The sequence below is a fragment of the Pan paniscus genome, chromosome 13 (genome assembly GCF_029289425.2).
Source record: "Pan paniscus chromosome 13, NHGRI_mPanPan1-v2.0_pri, whole genome shotgun sequence".
Taxonomy (NCBI): domain Eukaryota; kingdom Metazoa; phylum Chordata; class Mammalia; order Primates; family Hominidae; genus Pan; species Pan paniscus.
In genome coordinates this window covers 4,053,034-4,071,249 of record NC_073262.2, presented here as the reverse complement: position 1 = coordinate 4,071,249, position 18,216 = coordinate 4,053,034, and positions in this window count along the sequence as shown.

The window sequence follows — 18,216 nt, the reverse complement described above, 5'->3', positions numbered from 1 at the left end:
GTGGTGTAGTTATTTACATGTTTATACAGATAGTGGTGTAGATATTAAAATGTATATACAGACCGTGGTGTAGACATTTCCATGTTTACACACATATCGTGATAGATATTTCCATGTTTATACAGATTGCGGTGTAGATATGTCCATGATTATACAGATAGCGGTGTAGATATTTTCATGTTTATGCAGATAGCGATGGAGTTATTTCCATGTTTATAGAGACTGCAGTTTAGATATTTCCATGTTTATACAGATATCGATGTAGATATTTCCATGTTTATACAGATAGCGGTGTAGATATTTCCATGTTTATAGAGATAGCGGTGTAGATATTTCCATGTTTATACAGATGGCGGTGTAGGTATTTCCAAGTTTATACATATAGCGATGTAGATATTTCCATGTTTACAGATATAGCGGTAAAAATATTTCCATCTTTGCACAGATTGTGGTGTAGAGATTGCAAACTTTACACAGATAGCGGTGTAGATATTTCCAAGTTTACACAGTTACCTGTGTCGATATTTCCATGTTTACAGAGATAGCATTGTAGATACTTCCATGTTTATACAGATGGCAGTGTAGTTATTTACATGTTGATACAGATAGCGGTGTGGATATTTTCAGGGTTATACAGACAGTGGTGAAGGTATTTCCACGTTTATACAGATAGCGATGTAGGTATTTCCACGTTTATAAAGATAGCGTTGTAGGTATTTTCACATTTATACAGATAGCGGTTTAGATATTTCCACGTTTATAAAGATAGCGGTGTAGATATTTCCACGTTTTACAGATAGCTGTGTGGATATTACCCTGTTTACATAGATAGCGTTGTAAATATTTCCATGTATCCACAGATAGCGTTGTAGATATTTCCATGCTTACACAGATTGCGGTGTAGATATTTCCAATTTTACAAAGATAGCTGTGTAGATATTTCCATGTTTACACAGATAGGGTTGCAGTTATTTCATTGTTTATAGAGATTGCGGTGTAGGTATTTCCATGTTGATAAAGATACCGGTGTAGGTATTTCCGTGTTTATAAAGATAGTGGTGGAGATATTTCCATGTTTATACAGTTAGCGGTGTAAAAACTTCCACGTTTATACAGATAGCGGTGTAGATATTTCCATGTTTATACAGATAGCGGTGTAGATATTTCCATGTTTATACAGATGGCGGTGTAGATATATCCATGTTTCTGAAGATTGCGGTGTAGATATTTTCAAGTTTATAGACATTGCGGTGTAGATATTTCCATGTTTATACAGATGTCTGTGTAGATATTTCCATGTTTATGCAGATGGCGGTGTAGGTATTTCCATATTTATAGAGATGGCGGTGTAGTTATTTCTATGTTTATAGAGATAGCGGTGTAAATATCTCCATGTTTATAGAGATGCTGGTGTAAGCATTTTCATGTTTATATATATAGCGGTGTAGATATTTCCATGTTTATACAGATAACGGTGTTGGTATTTCCATGTTTATACAGATAGCGGTGTAGATATTTCCATGTTTATACAGCTCGCGGTGTAGATACTTCCATCTTTTTACAAATGGCAGTGTAGATATTTCCATGTTTAAACAGATAGCGGTGTAGATGTTTCCATGTCTATAGAGATAGCAGTGTAGGTATTTCCATATTTATACAGATTGCAGTGTAGATATTTCCATCTTTATACAGATGGCGGTGTAGATATTTCCATGTTTATACAGATATCAGTGAAGATATTTCCATGTTTATACAGATAATAGTGTAGATATTTCCATGTTTATAAAGATGGCGGTTTAGATACATCCATGCTTCTGAAGATGGCGGTGTAGTTATTTTCATGTTTATAGAGATGGTGGTGTAGATATTTCCATGTTTATACAGATGTCTGTGTAGATATTTCCATGTTTATGCAGATAGCGGTGTAGATAATTCCATGTTTATAGATATGGCTGTCTAGTTATTTCTAAGTTTATAGTGATAGCTGTGTAAATATTTCCATGTTTATAGAGATGGTGGTGTAAGTATTTTCATCTTTATAGAGATAGATGTGTAGATATTTCCATGTTTATACAGATAGCGGTGTTGGAATTTCCATGTTTATACAGATAGCGGTGTAGATATTTCCATGTTTATACAGCTCGCGTTGTAGATATTTCCATCTTTATACAGATGGCAGTGTAGATATTTCCATGTTTATACAGATAGCGGTGTAGATATTTCCATGTCTATAGATATAGCGGTGTAGATATTTCCATATTTATACAGATTGCGGTGTAGATATTTCCATCTTTATACAGATGGCGGAGTAGATATTTCCATGTTTATACAGATGGCAGTGAAGTTATTTCCATGTTTATACAGATAGTGGTGTAGATATTTCCATGTTTATACAGATGGTGGTGTAGATTCATCCATGTTTCTGAAGATGGCTGTGTAGATATTTTCATGTTTATAGAGATGGAGGTGTAGATATTTCCATGTATATAGAGATAGCAGTGTAGATATTTTCATGTTTATAGAGAAAGCGGTGTAGTTATTTCCAAGTTTATACAGATGGCACTGTAGATATTTCCATGTTTATACAGATATCGGTGTAGATATTTCCATGTTTACAGAGATAGCGGTGCAGGTATTTCCATGTTTGCACAGATTGTGGTGTAGCTATTGCCAAATTTACACAGATAGCAGTGTAGATATTTCCAAGTTTACACAGATATCTGTGTAGATATTACCATGTTTACAGAGAGAGCATTGTAGATACTTCCATGTTTATACATATTGTGGTGTAGTTATTTCCATGTTGATACAGATAGCGCTGTAGATATTTCCATGTTTACACAGGTATCGGTGTAGATATTTCCTTGTCTATAGAGATAGCGGTGCAGTTATTTCCATATTTATACAGATTGCGGTGTAGATATTTCCATCTTTATACAGACGGCGGTTTAGATATTTCCATGTTTATACAGATGGCAGAGAAGATATTTCCATGTTTATACAGATAGCGGTGTAGATACATCCATGTTTCTGAAGATGGCGATGTAGATATTTTCACGGTTATACAGATGGAGGTGTAGGTATTTCCATGTATATAGAGATAGCAGTGTAGATATTTTCATGTTTATAGAGAAATCGGTGTAGGTATTTCCATGTTTATAGAGTTAGCGGTGTAGATATTTCCATATTTATACAGATAGCGGTGTAGTTATTTCCATGTTTATACAGATTGCGGTGTAGATATTTCCATGTTTCTACTGATGGCGGTGTAGATATTTCCTTGTTTATAGAGACAGCGGTGTAGCTATTTCCATGTTTATACAGGTAGCGGTGTAGATATTTCCATGTTTACAGAGATAGAGCTGTAGATGTTTCCATCTTTGCACGGATTGCTGTGTAGATATTTCCATGTTTACGCAGATAGCTTTGTAGATATTTCCACGTTTGCACAGATAGCTGTGTAGATATTTCCATGTTTACACACATAACGTGGTAGATATTTCCATGTTTATACAGATTGCGATGTAGATATGTCCATGATCATACAGATAGCGGTGTAGATATTTTCATGTTTATACAGATAGCGGTGGAGATATTTCCATGTTTATAGAGACTGCAGTATAGATATTTCCATGTTTATGCAGATAGCGGTGTAGAAATTTCCATCTTTGCACAGATTGCTCTGTAGATATTTCCATTTTTACACACGTAGCTGGGTAGATATTTCCAAGTTTACACAGATAGGTGTGTAGATATTTCCATGTTTACACAGATAGCATTGTATATATTTCCATGTTTATACAGATAGCGGTGTAGATATTTCCTTGTTTATACAGATAACGGTGTAGATATTTCCATGTTTATACAGATAGCGGTGGAGATATATCCCTGTTTATACAGATAGCGACATAGATATTTCCATGTTTATTCAGATAGCGGTGTAGATATTTCCATGTTTATAGAGATAGCGTTGTAGATATTTCCATGTTTATACAGATGGCTGTGTAGATATTTCCATGTGGGTACACATGGCAGTGTATATATTTCCATGTTTATACAGATGGCGCTGTAGATATTTCCATGTTTATAAAGATGGCAGTGAAGATATTTCCATGTTTATACAGATAGCGGTGTAGATATTTCCATGTTTACAGAGATAGCGGTGTAGATATTTCCATCTTTGCACAGATTGCGGTGTAAGTATTGCCAAATTTACACAGATAGCGGTGTAGATATTTCCAAGTTTACACAGATAGCTGTGTAGATATTTCCATGTTTACAGACATAGCATTGTAGATATTTCCATGTTTATACACATTGCGGTGTAGATATTTCCATGTTTATACAGCTGGCGGTGTAGATATTTCCATCTTTATGCAGATGGCAGTGTAGATATTTCCATGTTTATACAGATAGCGGTGTAGATATTTACATGTCTATAGAGGTAGCGTTGTAGTTATTTCCATATTTATACAGATAGCGGTGTAGTTATTTCCAACTTTATACAGATGGCGGTGTAGATATTTCCATGTTTATACAGATGGCAGTGAAGATATTTCCATTTTTATACAGATAGTGGTGTAGATATTTCCATGTTTATACAGATGGTTGTGTAGATACATCCATGTTTCTGAAGATGGCGTTGTAGATATTTTCATGTTTATAGAGATGGCGGTGTAGATATTTCCATGTATATAGAGATTGCAGTGTAGATATTTCCATGTTTATAGAGAAATCGGTGTAGGTATTTCCATGTTTATAGAGATAGCGGTGTGGATATTTCCATATTTATACAGATAGCGGTGTAGGTATTTCCATGTTTATAAAGATGGTGGTGTAGATATTTCCTTGTTTATGCAGATATCGGTGAAGATATTTCCAGGTTTATACAGGGAGCGGTGTAAATATTTCCACGTTTTACAGATAGTGGTGTAGATATTTCCATCTTTATACCGATAGCGGTGCAGATATTTCCATGTTTACACAAATAGCCGTGTAGATATTTCTATGTTTAAACAGATAGAGTTGCAGATATTTCCATGTTTATAAAGATAGCGGTGCAGATATTTCCATGTTTGTACAGATAGCGGTGTGGCTATTTCCATGTTTATACAGATAGCGGTGTGGGTATTTCCATGTTTATACAGATAGCGGTGTGGGTATTTCCATGTTTATACAGATAGCGGTACACTTATTTCCATGTTTATAGAGATGACTGTCTAGATATTTCCATGTTTATACTGCTTTCCATGAATATATTTCCATGTTTATACAGATGGTGGTGTAGAAATTTCCATGTTGATACAGATGACTGTGAAGTTATTTCCATGTTTATACAGATGTCAGTGTAGATATTTTCATGTTTATGGAGATAACGATGTAGATATTTCCATGTTTATACAGATAGCGGTGTAGACATTTCCATGTTTAGAGAGATAGCGTTGTAGATATTTCCATATTTATACAGATAGCGGTGTAGATCTTTCCAGGTTTATAAAGATAGCGGTGTAGATATTTCCATGTTCATACAGATAGCGGTGTAGATATTTCCATATTTATATTGATGGCGTTGTAGCTATTTCCATGTTTATAGAGATAGCGGGGTAGATATTTCCATGTTTATACAACTCGCAGTGCAGATATTTCCATCTTTATACAGATGGCAGTGAAGATTTTTCCATGTTTATACAGATAGTGGTGTAGATATTTCCATGTTTATACAGATGGTGTTGTAGATACAGCCATGTTTCTGAAGATGGCGTTGTAGATATTTTCATGTTTATAGAGATGGCGGTGTAGATATTTCCATGTTTATAGAGATTGCGATGTAGATATTTCCATGATTATAGAGAAAGCGGTGTTGGTATTTCCATGTTTATAGAGATAGCGGTGTAGATACTTCCATATTTCTACAGATAGCGGTGTAGGTATTTCCATGTTTATACAGATGGCGGTGTAGATATTTCAATGTTTCTACAGATGGCGGTGTAGATATTTCCTTGTTTATGCCGATAGCAGTGTAGATATTTCCATGTTTTCAGACAAAGCAGTGTAGATATTTCCCTCTTTGCACAGATTGCCGTGTAGATATTTCCATTTTTACACAGATAACTGTGAAGATATTTCCAAGTTTACACAGATAGCTGTGTAGGTATTTCCATGTTTACACAGAGAGCGTTGTAGATATTTCCATGTCTATACAGAGAGCGGTGTAGATATTTCCATGTTTATGCAGATAGCGGTGTAGATATTTCCCTGTTTATACAGATAGCGATGTAGATATTTCCATGTTTATACAGATAACGGTGTAGATATTTCCATGTTTATAGAGATAGCAGTGTAGATATTTCCATGTTTATACTGATGGCGGTGTAGATAGTTCCATGTTTATGGAGATGGCGGTGTAGATATTTTCATGTTTATATAGATGGCGGTGAAGATATTTCCATGTTTGTAGAGATTGTGGTGTTGATATTTCAATGTTTATAGAGATAGCGCTGTAGCTATTTCCTTGTTTATACACATAGTTGTGTAGATACATCCATGTTTATACAGATGGCTGTGTAGATATTTCCATGTGTATACAGATGACTCTGTACATATTTGTATGTTTACACAAATGGCGGTGTAGATATTTCCATGTTTATACAGATAACGGTGTAGATATATCCATGTTTATACAGATAACGATGTAGTTATTTCCATGTTTATACAGATAGTGGTGTAGATATTTCCATGTTTACACAGAAAGCGGTGTAGATATTTCCATCTTTGCACAGATTACGGTGTAGTTATTTCCATCTTTACACAGATAGCGGTGTAGATATTTTCATGTTTATACAGAACTTGGTGTAGATATTTCCATCTTTCCACAGATGGCAGTTTAGATATTTCCATGTTTATTCAGATGACAGTGTTGATATTTCCATGTTTATACAGATAGCGGTGTAGATATTTCCATGTTCATGCAGATGGCGGTGTAGGTATTTCCATGTTTATAGAGATAGCGGTCTAGATATTTCTATGTTTATAGAGGTAGCGGTGTAGATATTTCTATGTGTATAGAGATGGCGGTGTAGGTATTTCCATGTTTATAGATATAGTTGTGTAGATATTTCCATGTTTATACAGATAGCGGTGTAGGTATTTCCATGTTTATACAGATAGCGGTGTTGGTATTTCCATGTTTATACAATTACCGTTGTAGATATTTCCATGTTTATACAGCTCGCAGTGTAGATATTTCCATCTGTATAGAGATGGCAGTGTAGATATTTCCATGTTTATAGAGATGGCGGTGTATTTTCATGTTTGCACAGATAACGGTGAAAATATTTCCATGTTTATACAGATAGCGGTGTACATATTTCCATGTTTATACAGATCGTGGTGTAGTTATTTACATGTTTATACAGATAGTGGTGTAGATATTAAAATGTATATACAGACCGTGGTGTAGATATTTCCATGTTTACACACATATCGTGATAGATATTTCCATGTTTATACAGATTGCGGTGTAGATATGTCCATGATTATACAGATAGCGGTGTAGATATTTTCATGTTTATGCAGATAGCGATGGAGTTATTTCCATGTTTATAGAGACTGCAGTTTAGATATTTCCATGTTTATACAGATATCGATGTAGATATTTCCATGTTTATACAGATAGCGGTGTAGATATTTCCATGTTTATAGAGATAGCGGTGTAGATATTTCCATGTTTATACAGATGGCGGTGTAGGTATTTCCAAGTTTATACATATAGCGATGTAGATATTTCCATGTTTACAGATATAGCGGTAAAAATATTTCCATCTTTGCACAGATTGTGGTGTAGAGATTGCAAACTTTACACAGATAGCGGTGTAGATATTTCCAAGTTTACACAGTTACCTGTGTCGATATTTCCATGTTTACAGAGATAGCATTGTAGATACTTCCATGTTTATACAGATGGCAGTGTAGTTATTTACATGTTGATACAGATAGCGGTGTGGATATTTTCAGGGTTATACAGACAGTGGTGAAGGTATTTCCACGTTTATACAGATAGCGATGTAGGTATTTCCACGTTTATAAAGATAGCGTTGTAGGTATTTTCACATTTATACAGATAGCGGTTTAGATATTTCCACGTTTATAAAGATAGCGGTGTAGATATTTCCACGTTTTACAGATAGCTGTGTGGATATTACCCTGTTTACATAGATAGCGTTGTAAATATTTCCATGTTTCCACAGATAGCGTTGTAGATATTTCCATGCTTACACAGATTGCGGTGTAGATATTTCCAATTTTACAAAGATAGCTGTGTAGATATTTCCATGTTTACACAGATAGGGTTGCAGTTATTTCATTGTTTATAGAGATTGCGGTGTAGGTATTTCCATGTTGATAAAGATACCGGTGTAGGTATTTCCGTGTTTATAAAGATAGTGGTGGAGATATTTCCATGTTTATACAGTTAGCGGTGTAAAAACTTCCACGTTTATACAGATAGCGGTGTAGATATTTCCATGTTTATACAGATAGCGGTGTAGATATTTCCATGTTTATAGAGACTGCGGTGTAGATATTTCCATCTTTGCACAGATTGCTGTGTAGATATTTCCATTTTTACACAGATAGCTGTGTAGATATTTCCAAGTTTACACAGATTGCGGTGTAGATATTTCCATGTTTATAGAGATAGCAGTGTAGATATTTCCATGTTTTTACAGATGGCTCGGTAGCTATTTCCATGTGTATACAGATGGCGGTGTAGATATTTCCATGTTTATACAGATGGCGTAGTAGATACATCCATGTTTCAGAAGATGGCGGTGTAGATATTTTCATGTATATAGAGATTGCGGTGTAGATATTTCCATGTTTATACAGATGTCTGTGTAGATATTTCCAAGTTTATGCAGATGGCGGTGTAGATATTTCCATGTTTATAGAGATGGCGGTGTAGTTATTTCTATGTTTATAGAGATAGCGGTGCAAATATTTCCATGTTTATAGAGATGGTGGTGTAAGTATTTTCATGTTTATAGAGATAACGGTGTAGATATTTCCATGTTTATACAGATAGCGGTGTTGGTATTTCCATGTTTATTCAGATAGCGGTGTAGATATTTCCATGTTTATACAGCTCGCGGTGTAGATATTTCCATCTTTATAGAGATGGCAGAGTAGATATTTCCATGTTTATACAGATAGTGGTGTAGATATCTCCATGTCTATAGAGATAGCGGTGTAGGTATTTCCATATTTATACAGATTGCGGTGTAGATATTTCCATCTTCATACAGATGGCCGTGTAGATACCTCCATGTTTATACAGATAGCAGTGAAGATATTTCCATGTTTATACAGATAGTGGTGTAGATATTTCCATGTTTTTACAGATGGCGGTGTAGGTACATCCATGTTTCTGAAGATGGCGGTGTAGACGTTTTCATGTTTATAGAGATGGCGGTGTAGATCTTTCCATGTTTATACAGATGACTGTGTAGGTATTTCCATGTTTATACACATGGCGGTGAAGATATTTCCATGTTTATACAGATAGCGGTGTAGATATTTCCAAGTTTATACTGATAGTGTTGTAGATATTTCCTTATTTATAGAGATAGCGGTGTAGATATTTCCATCTTTATACAGATAGCAATGTAGATATTTCCATGTTTATACAGATGGCGGTGTAGATAGTTCCATGTTTATGGAGATGGCGGTGTACATATTTTCATGTTTACATACATGGCCGTGTAGATATTTCCATGTTTGTAGAGATTGCGGTGTAGATATTTCCATGTTTATAGAGATAGCGGTGTAGGTATTTCCTCGTTTATAGAGATAGCTGTGTAGATAACTGCATGTTTATACAGATGGCTCTGTAGGTATTTCCATGTCTATACAGATGACTGTGTAGATATTTGTATGTTTACACAAATGGCGGTGTAGATATTTCCATATTTATACAGATAGCAGTGTATATATTTCCATGTTTATACAGATAACGGTGTTGATATATCCATGTTTCTACAGATAGCGATGTAGATATTTCCATGTTTATACAGATATTGCTGTAGATATTTCCATGTTTACAGAGATAGCGATGTAGATATTTCCATGTTTATACAGATAGCAGTTTAGATATTTCCATGTTTATACAGATAGCGGTGTTGGTATTTCCATGTTTATACAACTAGCGTTGTAGATATTTCCATGTTTATACAGCTCGTGGTGCAGATATTTCCATGTTTATACAGATAGCGGTTTAGATATTTCCATGTTTATACAGATGGCGGTGTAGATATTTCCATGTTTATACAGATATCGTTTTAGATATTTCCATGTTTATACAGATAGCTGTGTTGTTATTTCCATGTTTATACAGATAGCGGTGTAGATTGTTCCATGTTTATGGAGATGGCGATGTAAATATTTTCATGTTTACAGAGATGGTGGTGTAGATATTTCCATGTTTATACAGATGGCAGTGTAGGTATTTCCATGTTTATACAGATGGCAGTGTAGCTATTTCCATGTTTATAAAGATAGCGGTGTAGACATATCCATGTTTATAGAGATCGCGGTGTAGCTATTTCCATGTTCATACAGATAGCGTTGTAGATCTGTATACGGTGAAGATATTTCCATGTTTTTAGTGATAGCCATGTAGATATTTTCATGTATATACTGATAGGGGGGTTGACATTTCCATGTTTATAGAGATAGCGGTGTAGATATTTCCATATTTATACAGATAACGTAGTAGACAATTCCATGTTCATACAGATAGCAGTGTAGATATTTCCATGTTTATACAGATAGCGGTGTAGATATATCCATGTTTATACACACTGCGGTGTAGATATTTCCATGTTTATACAGATAGCGGTGTAGATATTTCCATGTTTATACAGATAGTGGTGTAGATATTTCCATGTTTACAGAGACAGAGGTGTAAATATTTCCATCTTCACACAGATCGCGGTGTACATATTTCCATGTTTACACAGACAGCTGTGTAGGTATTTCCATGTTTACACAGATAGTGTTGTAGATATTTCCATGTTTATAGAGATTGCAGTGTAGATATTTCCAGGTTTATATATATAGCGGTGTAGATATTTGCATGTTTATACAGATAGCGGTGTTGGTATTTCCATGTTTATACAGATAGCGGTGTAGATATTTCCATGTTTATACAGCTCGCGGTGCAGATACTTCCATCTTTATACAAATGGCAGTGTAGATATTTCCATGTTTAAACAGATAGCGGTGTAGATATTTCCATGTCTATAGAGATAGCAGTGTAGGTATTTCCATATTTATACAGATTGCAGTGTAGATATTTCCATCTTTATACAGATGGCGGTGTAGATATTTCCATGTTTATACAGATATCAGTGAAGATATTTCCATGTTTATACAGATAATAGTGTAGATATTTCCATGTTTATAAAGATGGCGGTTTAGATACAACCATGCTTCTGAAGATGGCGGTGTAGTTGTTTTCATGTTTATAGAGATGATGGTGTAGATATTTCCATGTTTATACAGATGTCTGTGTAGATATTTCCATGTTTATGCAGATAGCGGTGTAGACAATTCCATGTTTATAGATATGGCTGTCTAGTTATTTCTAAGTTTATAGTGATAGCTGTGTAAATATTTCCATGTTTATAGAGATGGTGGTGTAAGTATTTTCATCTTTATAGAGATAGCTGTGTAGATATTTCCATGTTTATACAGATAGCGGTGTTGGAATTTCCATGTTTATACAGATAGCGGTGTAGATATTTCCATGTTTATACAGCTCGCGTTGTAGATATTTCCATCTTTATACAGATGGCAGTGTAGATATTTCCATGTTTATACAGATAGCGGTGTAGATATTTCCATGTCTATAGATATAGCGGTGTAGATATTTCCATATTTATACAGATTGCGGTGTAGATATTTCCATCTTTATACAGATGGCGGTGTAGATATTTCCATGTTTATACAGATGGCAGTGAAGTTATTTCCATGTTTATACAGATAGTGGTGTAGATATTTCCATGTTTATACAGATGGCGGTGTAGATTCATCCATGTTTCTGAAGATGGCGGTGTAGATATTTTCATGTTTATAGAGATGGAGGTGTAGATATTTCCATGTATATAGAGATGGCAGTGTAGATATTTTCATGTTTATAGAGAAAGCGGTGTAGTTATTTCCAAGTTTATACAGATGGCACTGTAGATATTTCCATGTTTATACAGATATCGGTGTAGATATTTCCATGTTTACAGAGATAGCGGTGCAGGTATTTCCATGTTTGCACAGATTGTGGTGTAGCTATTGCCAAATTTACACAGATAGCGGTGTAGATATTTCCAAGTTTACACAGATATCTGTGTAGATATTACCATGTTTACAGAGAGAGCATTGTAGATACTTCCATGTTTATACAGGTTGTGGTGTAGTTATTTCCATGTTGATACAGATAGCGCTGTAGATATTTCCATGTTTACACAGGTAGCGGTGTAGATATTTCCTTGTCTATAGAGATAGCGGTGCAGTTATTTCCATATTTATACAGATTGCGGTGTAGATATTTCCATCTTTATACAGACGGCAGTTTTGATATTTCCATGTTTATACAGATGGCAGAGAAGATATTTCCATGTTTATACAGATAGCGGTGTAGATACATCCATGTTTCTGAAGATGGCGATGTAGATATTTTCACAGTTATACAGATGGAGGTGTAGGTATTTCCATGTATATAGAGATAGCAGTGTAGATATTTTCATGTTTATAGAGAAATCGGTGTAGGTATTTCCATGTTTATAGAGTTAGCGGTGTAGATATTTCCATATTTATACAGATAGCGGTGTAGTTATTTCCATGTTTATACAGATTGCGGTGTAGATATTTCCATGTTTCTACTGATGGCGGTGTAGATATTTCCTTGTTTATAGAGACAGCGGTGTAGCTATTTCCATGTTTATACAGGTAGCGGTGTAGATATTTCCATGTTTACAGAGATAGAGCTGTAGATGTTTCCATCTTTGCACGGATTGCTGTGTAGATATTTCCATGTTTACGCAGATAGCTTTGTAGATATTTCCAAGTTTGCACAGATAGCTGTGTAGATATTTCCATGTTTACACACATAACGTGGTAGATATTTCCATGTTTATACAGATTGCGATGTAGATATGTCCATGATCATACAGATAGCGGTGTAGATATTTTCATGTTTATACAGATAGCGGTGGAGATATTTCCATGTTTATAGAGACTGCAGTATAGATATTTCCATGTTTATGCAGATAGCGGTGTAGAAATTTCCATCTTTGCACAGATTGCTCTGTAGATATTTCCATTTTTACACACGTAGCTGGGTAGATATTTCCAAGTTTACACAGATAGGTGTGTAGATATTTCCATGTTTACACAGATAGCATTGTATATATTTCCATGTTTATACAGATAGCGGTGTAGATATTTCCTTGTTTATACAGATAACGGTGTAGATATTTCCATGTTTATACAGATAGCGGTGGAGATATTTCCCTGTTTATACAGATAGCGACATAGATATTTCCATGGTTATTCAGATAACGGTGTAGATATTTCCATGTTTATAGAGATAGCGGTGTAGATATTTCCATGTTTATACAGATGGCTGTGTAGATATTTCCATGTGTGTACACATGGCAGTGTATATATTTCCATGTTTATACAGATGGCGCTGTAGATATTTCCATGTTTATAAAGATGGCAGTGAAGATATTTCCATGTTTATACAGATAGCGGTGTAGATATTTCCATGTTTACAGAGATAGCGGTGTAGATATTTCCATCTTTGCACAGATTGCGGTGTAAGTATTGCCAAATTTACACAGATAGCGGTGTAGATATTTCCAAGTTTACACAGATAGCTGTGTAGATATTTCCATGTTTACAGAGATAGCATTGTAGATATTTCCATGTTTATACACATTGCGGTGTAGATATTTCCATGTTTATACAGCTGGCGGTGTAGATATTTCCATCTTTATGCAGATGGCAGTGTAGATATTTCCATGTTTATACAGATAGCGGTGTAGATATTTACATGTCTATAGAGGTAGCGTTGTAGTTATTTCCATATTTATACAGATAGCGGTGTAGTTATTTCCAACTTTATACAGATGGCGGTGTAGATATTTCCATGTTTATACAGATGGCAGTGAAGATATTTCCATTTTTATACAGATAGTGGTGTAGATATTTCCATGTTTATACAGATGGTTGTGTAGATACATCCATGTTTCTGAAGATGGCGTTGTAGATATTTTCATGTTTATAGAGATGGCGGTGTAGATATTTCCATGTATATAGAGATTGCAGTGTAGATATTTCCATGTTTATAGAGAAATCGGTGTAGGTATTTCCATGTTTATAGAGATAGCGGTGTGGATATTTCCATATTTATACAGATAGCGGTGTAGGTATTTCCATGTTTATACAGATGGTGGTGTAGATATTTCCTTGTTTATGCAGATATCGGTGAAGATATTTCCAGGTTTATACAGGGAGCGGTGTAAATATTTCCACGTTTTACAGATAGTGGTGTAGATATTTCCATCTTTATACTGATAGCGGTGCAGATATTTCCATGTTTACACAAATAGCCGTGTAGATATTTCTATGTTTAAACAGATAGAGTTGCAGATATTTCCATGTTTATAAAGATAGCGGTGCAGATATTTCCATGTTTGTACAGATAGCGGTGTGGCTATTTCCATGTTTATACAGATAGCGGTGTGGGTATTTCCATGTTTATACAGATAGCGGTGTGGGTATTTCCATGTTTATACAGATAGCGGTACACTTATTTCCATGTTTATAGAGATGACTGTCTAGATATTTCCATGTTTATACTGCTTTCCATGAATATATTTCCATGTTTATACAGATGGTGGTGTAGAAATTTCCATGTTGATACAGATGACTGTGAAGTTATTTCCATGTTTATACAGATGTCAGTGTAGATATTTTCATGTTTATGGAGATAACGATGTAGATATTTCCATGTTTATACAGATAGCGGTGTAGACATTTCCATGATTAGAGAGATAGCGTTGTAGATATTTCCATATTTATACAGATAGCGGTGTAGATCTTTCCAGGTTTATAAAGATAGCGGTGTAGATATTTCCATGTTCATACAGATAGCGGTGTAGATATTTCCATATTTATATTGATGGCGTTGTAGCTATTTCCATGTTTATAGAGATAGCGGGGTAGATATTTCCATGTTTATACAACTCGCAGTGCAGATATTTCCATCTTTATACAGATGGCAGTGAAGATTTTTCCATGTTTATACAGATAGTGGTGTAGATATTTCCATGTTTATACAGATGGCGTTGTAGATACAGCCATGTTTCTGAAGATGGCGTTGTAGATATTTTCATGTTTATAGAGATGGCGGTGTAGATATTTCCATGTTTATAGAGATTGCGATGTAGATATTTCCATGATTATAGAGAAAGCGGTGTTGGTATTTCCATGTTTATAGAGATAGCGGTGTAGATACTTCCATATTTCTACAGATAGCGGTGTAGGTATTTCCATGTTTATACAGATGGCGGTGTAGATATTTCAATGTTTCTACAGATGGCGGTGTAGATATTTCCTTGTTTATGCCGATAGCAGTGTAGATATTTCCATGTTTTCAGAGAAAGCAGTGTAGATATTTCCCTCTTTGCACAGATTGCCGTGTAGATATTTCCATTTTTACACAGATAACTGTGAAGATATTTCCAAGTTTACACAGATAGCTGTGTAGGTATTTCCATGTTTACACAGAGAGCGTTGTAGATATTTCCATGTCTATACAGAGAGCGGTGTAGATATTTCCATGTTTATGCAGATAGCGGTGTAGATATTTCCCTGTTTATACAGATAGCGATGTAGATATTTCCATGTTTATACAGATAACGGTGTAGATATTTCCATGTTTATAGAGATAGCAGTGTAGATATTTCCATGTTTATACCGATGGCGGTGTAGATAGTTCCATGTTTATGGAGATGGCGGTGTAGATATTTTCATGTTTATATAGATGGCGGTGAAGATATTTCCATGTTTGTAGAGATTGTGGTGTTGATATTTCCATGTTTATAGAGATAGCGCTGTAGCTATTTCCTTGTTTATACACATAGTTGTGTAGATACATCCATGTTTATACAGATGGCTGTGTAGATATTTCCATGTGTATACAGATGACTCTGTACATATTTGTATGTTTACACAAATGGCGGTGTAGATATTTCCATGTTTATACAGATAACGGTGTAGATATATCCATGTTTATACAGATAACGATGTAGTTATTTCCATGTTTATACAGATAGTGGTGTAGATATTTCCATGTTTACACAGAAAGCGGTGTAGATATTTCCATCTTTGCACAGATTACGGTGTAGTTATTTCCATCTTTACACAGATAGCGGTGTAGATATTTTCATGTTTATACAGAACTTGGTGTAGATATTTCCATCTTTCCACAGATGGCAGTTTAGATATTTCCATGTTTATTCAGATGACAGTGTTGATATTTCCATGTTTATACAGATAGCGGTGTAGATATTTCCATGTTCATGCAGATGGCGGTGTAGGTATTTCCATGTTTATAGAGATAGCGGTCTAGATATTTCTATGTTTATAGAGGTAGCGGTGTAGATATTTCTATGTGTATAGAGATGGCGGTGTAGGTATTTCCATGTTTATAGATATAGTTGTGTAGATATTTCCATGTTTATACAGATAGCGGTGTAGGTATTTCCATGTTTATACAGATAGCGGTGTTGGTATTTCCATGTTTATACAATTACCGTTGTAGATATTTCCATGTTTATACAGCTCGCAGTGTAGATATTTCCATCTGTATAGAGATGGCAGTGTAGATATTTCCATGTTTATAGAGATGGCGGTGTATTTTCATGTTTGCACAGATAACGGTGAAAATATTTCCATGTTTATACAGATAGCGGTGTACATATTTCCATGTTTATACAGATCGTGGTGTAGTTATTTACATGTTTATACAGATAGTGGTGTAGATATTAAAATGTATATACAGACCGTGGTGTAGATATTTCCATGTTTACACACATATCGTGATAGATATTTCCATGTTTATACAGATTGCGGTGTAGATATGTCCATGATTATACAGATAGCGGTGTAGATATTTTCATGTTTATGCAGATAGCGATGGAGTTATTTCCATGTTTATAGAGACTGCAGTTTAGATATTTCCATGTTTATACAGATATCGATGTAGATATTTCCATGTTTATACAGATAGCGGTGTAGATATTTCCATGTTTATAGAGATAGCGGTGTAGATATTTCCATGTTTATACAGATGGCGGTGTAGGTATTTCCAAGTTTATACATATAGCGATGTAGATATTTCCATGTTTACAGATATAGCGGTAAAAATATTTCCATCTTTGCACAGATTGTGGTGTAGAGATTGCAAACTTTACACAGATAGCGGTGTAGATATTTCCAAGTTTACACAGTTACCTGTGTCGATATTTCCATGTTTACAGAGATAGCATTGTAGATACTTCCATGTTTATACAGATGGCAGTGTAGTTATTTACATGTTGATACAGATAGCGGTGTGGATATTTTCAGGGTTATACAGACAGTGGTGAAGGTATTTCCACGTTTATACAGATAGCGATGTAGGTATTTCCACGTTTATAAAGATAGCGTTGTAGGTATTTTCACATTTATACAGATAGCGGTTTAGATATTTCCACGTTTATAAAGATAGCGGTGTAGATATTTCCACGTTTTACAGATAGCTGTGTGGATATTACCCTGTTTACATAGATAGCGTTGTAAATATTTCCATGTTTCCACAGATAGCGTTGTAGATATTTCCATGCTTACACAGATTGCGGTGTAGATATTTCCAATTTTACAAAGATAGCTGTGTAGATATTTCCATGTTTACACAGATAGGGTTGCAGTTATTTCATTGTTTATAGAGATTGCGGTGTAGGTATTTCCATGTTGATAAAGATACCGGTGTAGGTATTTCCGTGTTTATAAAGATAGTGGTGGAGATATTTCCATGTTTATACAGTTAGCGGTGTAAAAACTTCCACGTTTATACAGATAGCGGTGTAGATATTTCCATGTTTATACAGATAGCGG